Genomic DNA, 11,861 nt, shown 5'->3' on the forward strand with positions numbered 1-11,861 from the left:
TACACGCTAAATTGTCATTGTCTTTGAGTTGCTTACAACAATTTTCTTATTTTATGTTGCAGTTATTGCTCAAGTGCGCGACACTCAAGCAATATATGCGGCTTAGAGCGGCAAAAAGTATGCAACTACGCGTGTGAGTGACGGCATAAAAAACTACAGTGTATGTGTGTGTATGCATGTATGTGTGTAGTAAAAGCACTGAAATGCGCACAATGATTCGAGTTGATAGATAGATTGACAAGCAGATAACGTCGAAATTGGGTACACCAGAAACCGGCAAGCTAACGGTTAACTTTAAGAGGAAGAAAAGTGGTGCCACAACAAAGCGTTAGACACACATACAAACATAAATACATACAAACTTTTGTAGATTTATAAAGTCTGTAATAAAAGTGGCGGGGAATGGCGTGAAAATGAAACGAATTATTTGAATTAAAGAACAACAACTACTTAAGGTGGAGTATGTGGGGGAAAAACAGGTAGTAAACTGGCGGAAGAAAGCAAAGAATTGTGTGCGTGTGTGCTATGAAAGGCATTCTTGACGCGATTAAGCGACCTGAGTCATGTACTTAGAGACCCTTACGCCGTCGTTTGATCAACTACTAATACTCGCTTGTAATGCAAATATGCGCGCAAACGAATGATTTGCATTTACTATACGACTATGCGTGTGTATGTGTGTGCGTCGGAGGAAATTCTACCAAATCATGGCCCTTATAATTAAGGCGCTCAACCCTCTGCGCGATTTTCTCACGCACACTTGGCCAAATGAAAGTCAACTCCACTGCTACACGCTTTCAAATGTCGACACACATACATCCAAACACCCGAAATACCATATACATATATAAATTGCTTGTGGATGGAGACTACATGTGTTGCGGTGAATATTATTTGGAACGTGACTGCAACCACCTACCGTTGGATTGCATAAATATTGTCAAATACCGAGCGCTCACACGCATAAAACAATAACAAATGCCACATCATCAAAGAGAACAAATATTGTGCTGCAACAACAACAACAATACCACATAGAAGCATGATGAGCTAGAAGTGAAAAGAACTTATTCAAAATATTTTCGGACAGATTCACACCCAAACCAAAATAACCAAAAACAACAACCACAAATGAAATAGAAGCAACAACAAATAAAACAACAACTAAAATTACAAAAACAACAAGAACGAACACCTGAAAAATTACAAAAACAACCGAGAAATACAAAAACAACTAATAAAATAAAAGCAACAACAACAATACTAACAAATAAAATAAAAACAACAACAACAATACTAACAAATAAAATTACAAGAACAACAAACACCTGAAAAAAATTTCCAAAAACAACAAAAAGTCCAAAAAAACAACAAAAAATCCCACAAAAAATTTTCTTTGCTGTGCAGGGCGTGAAAGAAAAGCATTTGACCAAAAACAAAAAACAAGGCAAGAACTTAATTTGATGAATCATGAATGGCGGACGACAAATACAGTGTGCTCGAAAAGTCACACTTAGACCGCCACCGCCTAGACGACAAGCGTATTTACATATTGACACACATGCGTGTATTTGATAAGCATAGACCAGCAACAACAACAAACAAACCCACAAATAAAAAGCTGACAAAAAGATGAAAAGTGAGCAGACATCTGAAGCTGCAGACAAATTTTATGGGAACTAATTCTAATGAATGTGCTACGTGCATGTGAGACCTCCTTTAGTACGTGATATGCAGATGTCTTCGCATGTGTGTATGTATGTATGTCAATACTTATTTCTTAGACACGACAAATTAGTTAAAGAATTTATCATTTTATTAAGCCGCACCAGTACAACTGGCCATGAGAATGAGTGTTTGAAAAAGTAGTCGGACGGCACAGAGCAACAGGAGCACGAAAGAGGCGGTTAAAATAGAGAAAAATTATACTGCTTCTAATTAGAATACGTAAATTTGTATGTGCATTGCATATACCCCTTACACTAGAAGAATCAGAAATTTGAATTGAAACACTACCACTTTCTCTTAATCTCTCTCTACGTTAAGTTATGTTAACCAACTCATTTTGCTACAATCGCCAAACAGAGATCTTACTTGGACAACCTAGAACACCGGTCCGTTGTGATACCTAAAACTCTTTAATAATGGCCATAAGGACGCTCACAGTTCGATAAAGCGCTTTGATGCTAAATCAGTTTCGCCGAAAATCAGACTGTCGAGATGGTTCCACCTCAGTCATTCGAAGGCCGGATAATGGAGAAACAAGTGATTCCTTTGACGATTTCTGTCCGACAATATCTTTCCCCTATCGCATGGACGCCTATCGAACAATATCCAATAAGAAGTCCTATGACAGCGACTACTACTGAAAATCTACTTTACTAATAGCACATAGCACATAGTTCAGTTATTCTGCCCTAGGACAGAAGAGCCTTTGAAGATTTCTCTCCGATAAGATGTTAAGATGAAATTTACGGAGAGCAAATAGTTCAGTTATTCTGGTCTAGGCCAGAAGGATCTCTCAGTAGCCATGGAGCTGACCATCAACCAGCTAAGGTCTCTCTATAAAGTCTATATTATAGTTATTATTGAGGGTTGACACTTTAGATTTCTTACAATTAGTAACAGGGGAAAGTGAATATTATGACCAAATAATTACCCTGAACACTGACGAGTTAACTTCGGAGAGATTATACCGTTATTATGCAAAATGGCTGACATCGAACCGAAAATAAATCTATAAACTCTAAGTATCAAACTTGTTTGAGTAGAAAGTTAATTTGGCTTGAATGTCGTTTGGTCAAGCTTTTCTTGAAATTTGAGAGAAAGATAGACTAAAGAAGGATTCGATTCTACAAAATCAAAACCACATAAAAAAAGCAGTTTTCGAAATTGTTTTTACTAAATATTGGAATATTATAACCCAAAGGTTTTATAGTAGCAAATTTTATCGAGATATCGAGGAAACACCCTCAGAAAAGATCGTTCAGTTTCCAATTTTAGTTGAAATGAAGATCGGAGAAAAAATTCACGAGTTCAGAACCGAAAATCAAGAGAATTTTTCGACTCAGTTGAGTTTCCACTATTACTTGAAATGAAAATCGGAGATCGAAGAGAGAATCCAAGAGTTCTGAACAGAAAATCAAGAAAAAAATGCTGACCCAGATGTTTATAGTAACAGTTATACACATGGAGGTATATAATTTCCTGCTACAAGAGTCCTCAAAACTTGGAACCAACAGTCTTGAAATCAAGCCAACAATTTCATCAACGTATGAAAGCGACTCAATAGATCTGTTCTAATTATTTCCGTAAGAAATTCTATGAACAATAGCAACATATTTTTATATGTATGTAAATTATCGCATAATTAAATAGATCCACCTCTCTTTTTCCAAAATATTACAAAAAATTAATTCTTCGCTTCATTCCTGCCTGCAGCACAACCGAAAACAGTGACGTCCCTACATAATTAACCACTCCATAGGTTTCATTAATAAGCTAAGTTGACATAGTGACAGCAACATGCGATGGCAACAACAGCAGCAACACTGTGCGAGCAAGTGAGCAATATTACCTATTTACACAAGAATTCTGAGAAATTGAAAAATGAAAAAAAAAGCAAAGCATTTAATTCGAATATTTTTTTTCGTGAAAATTTTTTCAACAAATAAAAAATCAATGGCCGTTCGTCTGTCGTCTGGATGCGATCAATTTGTCTGGCGCGGCTTTTAAAACACTTTCCACAGACCTAGACATATTATATACACAGTACATTATGGTCCCCCCAACTATGTGGTTGGCGATGCTGCTTGGTTCGTGTGTGTCTCGTCTCGTCTATAAATGCAATGCATTCGATGGATCGATGTACATATGGCAGCCAGAGACAAACCAACCAAAGATACACAGATATATACAGACGAACATGAATTTTAATGTTGATATTTTTAGCCGGATTTAATTTATGAACGGCAAGGTGTGAGCGCACAAGAGGCGGGGCCGTCAGCCAAGTGAGCGGCGAATAATAAGCTGCTGTAAGCATGGTTGGCGGTCACTTTGATAAGATGATTTAAAATAAAGATAAATTAATGGCAGCAGATAAATTAAGAATGGAAAATGGAAAATGGGAAATTATTTAAGTGGTTATATGTATGACAGCGAGATGTTATGTAGACATACATGTGCAGTCAGCCATTGGCTGTTAATGTGAAAGGGATTAATTGGGGTAAGATATTAAAAAAATAACTTAAGTGTATTAAAATTTTACGATTCAGCACTCTTTGAAGAATTCGAAATAAAAAGTTTGCTGGCGCTTAATTTCGAATTTTCTTTTTTGCTTTTAAGTGTCACTTAATTAATTGATTCTATAAATAATCGGAAATGAAAGGCGCTTATATATTGAGATATTTAAGGCAGGAGACAACAAAGTATATACAAATCTGCATATATTATATACATATATAGTGGCTATGTTTATCAGGCGATTTAATGTTGGTTATAAAATTGTTAAGGATTATGGGCTCGCTGAAAATCACTTACAGTAGACTGAATAATGATTTTCTTGAAAATATGATATTAATTAATATTAATTTACATAAAAATATTTTCAAAATATTTCCGGTTATAGGTCGAATTTTTGACCGAAATACCAGTTAGTTGTAGCTAAGGGTAACTGTCGCTGGAAAAACTTGTTGTATCTATGTGACACTATTTTCCGAATTCGATAGACTCATTTTCTGACGTCACTTTAGTAGCTGCATGAGAGTGCAGGGTGTTCCACATGCCTATTTACATATACAGAAAGGCCATTTTCCTTTGCTCCGTTACAATATAACTACTAAAGATAGTCTATAAACTATACACAATGTCAAGAAAATATCGGGAATTCTTCATTTCCCCCTATGCTATCCCGCTTATATGGAAGACAGGTAACTTTTTCTTTAGGTTGGTACAACTGTCCTTAATTATGATGCCAAAATTACAGCAGCTTTTTATGTCGGTTAATTTTGAATATTTTCATATTCTTATATCCCTGTATGAGCCTTCAACTCATTAACAGTGCGTTCAGGGTTGGTCAAGGAGTGCCTAACCTCGCTATCAATAGCATCGAGTGTCTTTGTAATAAGACTGGTATGGGTGCCAGGCCACAGCGGAATCGCAGGAAATTGTAAAGCTGATGAGATAACAAGGAAAGACACCCTAAAACCGCTATCGATAAAATGGGAGCGGATGGGTGCTCTCGATTCCTCTTGTGTTCTACTCCTAGATAACTGTGCTTTGCGGAAGCTTGGCCAGCGATGGGCCACCATCGGTCTCAAGAGATTAGTGCTCTCTTTGTCCTCAGTAAAGCTCTCCTTAACTGTGAAGATTTTAACACTGTAGAGCTGGGAATCTTACCGGACGCCATCCGCAGAAGCTGTAAGGAAGAAGATGAGGCGGAAACAACTCAACACTTCCTTCTTGACTGTCCTCCGTATGGGATGTTAGGAGCACATAGTTTTGCTAATTTATAAGTTCGAACACAAGTGTTCTTCTCTCTCTCTCTTCTAAGGCTACAAAAAGGATTACTTATGGCTGCCTAAGCGCGATCTCTCTAGATGAGCCATCTAACCTAGCCTATAGCCCCGATGAAACAACGGAAAAGAGGCCACTACGAGAAGTAATCTCTAGACAAGATTGTAAAGAAATTTAAGAAAAATTAAATCTGACGAATCCCATCCGAAGAAAGCAAATACTGTCCTATCGGTTATAAAGATACGTTTCATTCATATTCAACTGCCTGGAGAAGGAAAAATCGGAGGCTGGCCTGGACTACGCTGAATCATTTAACTGATTCGTCTCCGCATTATATATTTTCGCGAAGAAAAAAGATTTTCACCACAAGTCTCAAGTTCTCAATTCGGTTTAAATAGGCTACGAACTGCTGTTTTTTTTTATTCGACTATCTGGAAAAGAAAAATACTGCCACTCACTGACCTCTCTTTTTACTATGCCGAATAAATCAGCTGATTCAACGCTGAATCATATAATTTGCCGATGAAAAAATACGTTCCCACCATAATAAGTAAAAAGCGTTCACCTTTGCCGTCGCCAAGACACAATTTGGTTTCACTAGGCTTCGAACTGCTGCCTTGGTCGAGAGTATAGAGCTAAAGAGACCATGTTGAGTAAGAAATCGCGATTTTTCCAAAATTTTCGCTTTTCGTTTGTAGGTTAAGAACTTACAACTTCTTTGCCTATCGCTAAAGCGTTTTCTTCGTTAAATTTATAGTCCCAAAGACAAAAACCACTTCAGTAATAATATCTGAAAAACAGTCAATAAAACTGTTAACCACTTTCTCATATTAAAATTGGAAATTAAAATTCATAAGCTGAATTTATGAATTCCATCAGCTATTCATGGCACCAATCACAAAGACGAAGCAATAAAATAACATCGATTGGACTAAAATAACAATAAAAGAGAACAGAAATATTCACAACAAAATAATAATTTTAATATTTCATGTCTTATCAGCAAATTACATCGCAAATCGTTTTCTGATGGATACTTAATAATAGCGCAGAGGCTTCCAACCAAAACAAAAACAACGACTTTTATGCGAAACAAAGCAAAAATCGACCAGGCCCAAGTCCGTCGTGTGGGCTATATGCCTGTGTATGTCCATACAAACAGAAATTCACGACAAGCCTCGGCGGCGGTAAAGCACGCCCGCTTCCTTTGAACGGCTAAGAATCTTTTATTTTACTATTTTTATTTTGTCAACATCATTGTTTTATCGCGCATTTATCACGTCGAGTGTGAATTGTGTCTTCTTCACATCAACTGTGTTGTATTCTCTGTGCGGCTTTTGCGCACCGCTCCCAGCAATGACGACGGCAACAACAGCGCGTCCAGCGCGACGACATGCAAATTACTCGTATGCACACTAATTTGCAAATATCAACAGCTACTCTTACAACTACGCTACCGCACCCCCCGTCAACCTATGCATGTCTTGAGTTGGCCAAGTTGTGTGCGCGGAGTTGCCACTTACTACTGCCGCCTACCACCACGCAGCAGTCGGAAGCGAGAGTTTTGCAAGTCTTAGCGGACGTTGCAATTAAGTGGACGCCATGGTGACTAGACAAAAGCGACACAAGAATGTTGTCACTTCCAAATACAACTACAACTATGAGTTACATGTTATTTTTGTTGTAATTGTTGTAGCCTAGAGTGCGTCTATAATGTTTCACGCCTTTTCTTTCCACACGCCTCAACGAGAGTATGAGTATTTAAATTGTTGTTAATGCGTTGATAATGAATGGCGCAAAGTCAATGGAAAAAGTTTTGCTGTAAAATGCACGACTAACGACACTACTCAATGAAAGTTTGAGAGTAAAGGGTGTGTCATTATGTAATTAAGACAAAAGTCATTTTTATTAATGCATTGTGGCGGTCTTTTTCTACTTTTAATGGCATAATTACCAATTAAAGTTGGGTTAGGTTATATAAGTGAGGTTAAAGACGAAGTTTTAGTTAGACCAAAAATATCGGTAATGCAATGATATATTAAATAGTATTGTTGGGAGCAAAATGTTATGTCAAGCTCCTCAGTTGTAGACCGCAAATACCCTTTGAGGGCCTGAGATCGAAAATACCTTTAGTCTGAATAAATTTTCTGACAGAATAAAACTTATTAAAAAACTGCAAATCAAAGAATTCATGAAACTGATTTCCCAAACGACATCGCTTCGCTCTATAGGCTCTTGAAAAGTTCCAAGAAGATCCAAGCTTTCGAGCCAAATTTCGATCAGCGAAGAGGCCAATTTTTGACTCAATGGGTATGTAAACAAACAAATTGCCGCATTTGGGGCATTTGGGACGAAGAGGACCTGAAGAGATTCAAGAGCTGCCATTCACATATAAAAACCAAGTTTGGTGTGATTTGTGGGCCGGTGGAATCGTCTACTGTCATATTTCTTCAAAATTGATGCCGGTGAGAACGTAACCGTCAATGGCGACTGTTGTAGCACCATGATAACCGACTATTCGATGCTTGAAATTGAAACTAGTGATCTCGGCGACAGATGGTTGCAACAAGACGGCGCTACTTGTCACACAAACTTTTTCCTGTGAGGATAAATAAAGACTAAAGTCCATGGGGACAATCCCGCTTTGATTCAGGCCTTGGAACGAAGCATCACGGGTGTCATGGCGAGTCCTCGAAAATAGGACTCAACGGATGGACCATCCGAAACGTAGTCGCGGTTTTTGTGAATTTTCTTCGAAAAGTAGGGAACTTCGAAATGGATCACTCTTTAAAATATCCGAACTCTTACCAAAAGTAAAAAAGTACCTCGATCCAAAATCTCACAAAGGTTAACGCTCCAATTCTAACCATTATAAAACACAAAATAGTATGATAGTACTTTACAAAGTTAGAATAGAGCAACCAGTCAATCAACACCATGCATTCCAAGTTAATTTTTGTTGTGATTTCGTTAAAAGTTTTCACTCTTTGCCTTTAATTGAAATGATAGCGTTGGTATTAAGACAGGATATTGCACCATTTCACGCAAAAAGTCGCAAAAAAAATGCATGCATATAAAAAGCAACAACTAATTGTTGAGAAACAACAACAACTACAACAAGTTGAACAGCCAACAACACACAGCAATCAGGCAATCAAAGACGATTAGCGAATTAAATAAATGAAATTGCCTCCAACCAAATCCGCGTATAGCACAGCAACAACAACAACAGCAGCAACAATAAATGAAAATAACTGCAGTAACATTGCGGCATAACGCCTGCAACAGCAAAAGGTAGGAATATATAAATATACATATGTATATATCTAAGGAGTGTGTATGTAATCACATCCGACGCCAAGGATGAGTCACAGCTGAGGTATGAGCGACCGATGAGTGCGCGAAATTGTTATAGCGACAGCGGATGGTTAGCGGTGGCGCATTTCATTGTCTGGCTGAGCACGCTGGCTCGGCGCGTGTAAAAGTTTCGCAAAAACGGAAAGCATTTTGCGGAAGGCAGCCAGTAATAAGAAGTAAAAGATTTGGAAAAAACCCACGTACAAATAGGCAGTCAGCCAGCCACTCAGATAGTCAGTCAGCCACTCAGTCAGTCAGCGAGGCAACTGAAAACCTCAGCTAGAGCCAACCAACTGCAACAAGGCAATCAATACAAACAACAACAACAAAAGCACATGCGCCTCTGGAACCAAGCATATGCTTCATAGACAGACATTGTGTATGCGCCAGCAGAGCGACCGGCGATTATCCAGCTGTTGCCGGATTGACACCGCGGCCTGCGCCTCAGTCCGTCCATCCATCCGTCCGTTGTTCGCTCGTCCAATTCATTCATCGCTGCTTTGTTGCCAACCGGCAGTGGCACTTACCACAGCACACGGCAGCGGTGCACCGAGACGACCAAAGCACTTTTTCGCAGAGCCGCGGTGCAATTCGACGGCGTCGTCGGCCGCTTGTAGAATTCTCAATTGTGGCAAAGCAATGCAAATTTGTTTGAGAGTTCGCGTTTTTTTATGTTTGCTTACGAATATTTTTCTTTTTTTTTCAGTTTACGAAGTAATAATGCACATAATTGCTCATTACACGGCGCTGAACGGTGGTGGGTGGCAACGTATAGTAGAGACAAGGCAGTGGTAAATGTCTACTCAGCGCTTGGCGAGTGTCAATATTTACTTACTGCCATTGCTTACTTTGCTTTTTTGGATTTCGCTTGAAGTTTGGATTTTTTTTGGTTCGCTCGTTTCTAATTTGCTTGTAATGTCATTATTTCGCTGTTTTGTTGCTGCTTCTTTTTTCCATTCACATAATTACTTAGTTAGGAAGGCCATTAACGCTGGTGTTTTCCTGTCAGGTGGGAGTAACGAGTTTCACCAAGGACCGGCGTCATTAGTGTGGTATTTATGTAAAATGAAAACAATTATCACTGAACATTTTTCTGAGTAGTCTAGTGTCTAGTTGATATCAAGATAAATGAACAAGAATTATCGCAAAGAAAGTCGCAATGATTCAGAGTTGAGACTAATATATAAAAATATAGTTCACAAAAGATATAAAAATATGTAAAATTGATATCAAAGAACAAAATTTGAGTAACTCTCAGACAGTCGGGTCTATGAAACCGGATTTTTATCCGGCCAAGGACTTTCAACTTGGCACAATTTGCCGCTACTACAACAACACAAAATTTTTTCCGAAGATCGGTTTTTGATGATCTAACTCGATTTGGAGTTAGTCTGAAACCAAGTACCTTGACAGCTGGTTTCACAAAACCGGAATTAACCAGAGTTTTAACTATAGCGAAAGTAAGCCGATCTAACCCAGTAAGGATCTTAAGCCAATTCACACGAAAGTTAATAATATGTTGCCGGAATTAACTTAGGCTGAGAACCGTGAAACTGGCATCTCAACAAAACTTGGTATACATACTTCATTTGGCTCAGCTTTCCTATAACCAAAAAAGCCATTCCGAAGTACTAATCGGTTTTATGTGAAGTTTTTTCATTACAGAATTTATTTTTTTTCAGCCAAGGTATTTTTTTAACTCTCAGATTACTCTCTGCTTGCAAAGTCCAAAGTCAAACAGCAAAGATTAGAATAGAATGTTATAAAAATCTCTCAGCAGAAAACATTTATTTTGGTCTAAGGACCCACGATTATTTAACATACATAATTCTGTATTCATAGAGGAAGTCAAATTCTGTGGCCTCAGTAATTATGCCTGTTCTAGTGGTACAAAGCCTTCAAAGACGACCGAGAGATCGTTGAAGACATGCTTCGTTCTGGACGGCCTTCGACCTCTTCAACTGTTGAAAATATTAAAAAAGCTCGACATCTCTCGAGAGTCTGTTATAATGGTTTTGGTGGATATTTGAGGTATGAAACGCGTTCTTGCTCGACTCGTCCCGGTAAAGTTGAATTTTTTCAAAAAGAGTACCATAAAAAGGTCGTTGGACATGCGAATCCCGATCCCACATTCACGGAAAGCATTATAACTGCCGACAAGACATGGGTTTATAACTTTGACATGTTAACAAGTCTTTATTTGAATGGATGGAAAAAACGAGCCGAAACTAAAAAAAACCCAAAGCCGTTCAAAAAGCAAGGTGATGCTCAGTCGCATCAAGGCACGATTGTGACCGAATTTAAAGCCAAAAACGCAATGAATGTCATCGATCAACTACCGTATTCACCAGATTTGGCACGGTTTAATTTTTTTTGTTCCCCAAACTGAAATATTTGCTCCGTGGAACGCGTTTCCGTCGATCAAAGAGATAAAACAAAATTCGCTGAAGGAGCTGAAGGCCATCCCAAAAAGTGCTTATGTAAAGGTTTCGAGGAATGGAAAAATCGTTGGCATAAATGTATTACATCTGGTGGTACCGGATACTTTTTTGTCACAATTTATATGTAACATAAGATATTTCAAGTTAGCTCTAATAAGCAATGAGATTTAAATATAAATATCCAGAGCGAAGATAGAGGAAGATGCTCTATATAAAATAAAAGGATTTGCAATAGTTTCGAGAGCTAACAACAAGTATATTAATTCAAAGTACAAGGTAGACTCAACTATAAACCTATAAAATTTGTGGACGTCCACTAGATACATGATAAACGATATGCAGACTTTGAATTTGTATCTTTGTAACAAGTTGAAACAACGACAGTTGTTCTTCATTCGGATCTAATTCCATACTAACACCGTGGTATTTGGTATTTTCTTATTGTTTTCATTGTGTCAACAAGCTGTTATTTGACCGCAAAAGTGTGCCTGCAGGCTTGACGTCAAATAAGCGCCGGGGTTTGCTTCCGGTGCGTACAAAACACATAAA

At 38.2% G+C, this 11,861-nt stretch overlaps 1 protein-coding gene across 1 annotated transcript in view; it reads right to left on the minus strand.

Annotated features, from left to right (window-relative positions):
- The window catches only part of LOC105228786 (protein Star), a 100,835-nt gene that overhangs the window by 18,405 nt on the left and 70,569 nt on the right, over positions 1-11,861 (minus strand). The window lies entirely within an intron of this gene.

This window comes from Bactrocera dorsalis, chromosome 1, assembly GCF_023373825.1.
Source record: "Bactrocera dorsalis isolate Fly_Bdor chromosome 1, ASM2337382v1, whole genome shotgun sequence".
Taxonomy (NCBI): Eukaryota; Metazoa; Arthropoda; class Insecta; order Diptera; family Tephritidae; genus Bactrocera; species Bactrocera dorsalis.